We start from the raw sequence: 322 nt of genomic DNA on the forward strand, positions 1-322 counted from the left end.
TAACATTGCTTCAGATGTTCCTCGCCATGAGGCTGTCTGACCAGAACTAAGTAAACCAAAATGTCTTTGGTGCGAGACGGACAGAAGGACACGTCCCGTCTTCACTCCACGAGATGGACGGACAGAAGGACACGTCCCGTCTTCACTCCACGAGATGGACGGACAGAAGGACACGTCCCGTCTTCACTCCACAAGATGGACGGACAGAAGGACACGTCTCGTCTTCACTCCACGAGATGGACGGACAGAAGGACACGTCTCGTCTTCACTCCACAAGATGGACGGACAGAAGGACACGTCTCGTCTTCACTCCACGAGATGG

The sequence above is a fragment of the Nematolebias whitei genome, chromosome 18 (genome assembly GCF_014905685.2).
Source record: "Nematolebias whitei isolate Nwh7 chromosome 18, NemWhi1, whole genome shotgun sequence".
In the NCBI taxonomy this organism is placed as follows: Eukaryota; Metazoa; Chordata; class Actinopteri; order Cyprinodontiformes; family Rivulidae; genus Nematolebias; species Nematolebias whitei.